Here is a 382-nt window from a genome sequence, read left to right as displayed (position 1 = left end):
GTTTTCAATCCAGAGTGAAGAGATCATTCTTATTTCAGGAAGTTCTTATCCTGCCTGCAGTGTCACAAGTCTAAACTAAGTCTAAGTTTAAACTTAGGTTAATGGGTTACTCAGACTATCTATGACTGGTACCTATGAGTGAAAAACATGTAATTTCCAGTAGTAGCTATAACAATGATTTCCTGCTACTGGGACCCATGTGCGAGGACACATAGTAGGCTACCATAGTGGCTACCACCCATGTTGTGGCTGCTATTGTTCAATTAACTTTGACTATTACCTTATAATGGAATATCCCTTTTCAAATTAACTTTATAAGCTTCTATTGACATAATTTCTAAATCTGTAAGTGTAATGATTTATTTTTTATAAGAAAAAAAAA

This window comes from Penaeus monodon, chromosome 24, assembly GCF_015228065.2.
Source record: "Penaeus monodon isolate SGIC_2016 chromosome 24, NSTDA_Pmon_1, whole genome shotgun sequence".
NCBI lineage: Eukaryota > Metazoa > Arthropoda > Malacostraca > Decapoda > Penaeidae > Penaeus > Penaeus monodon.
Note: the sequence above shows the minus strand (reverse complement) of the source record.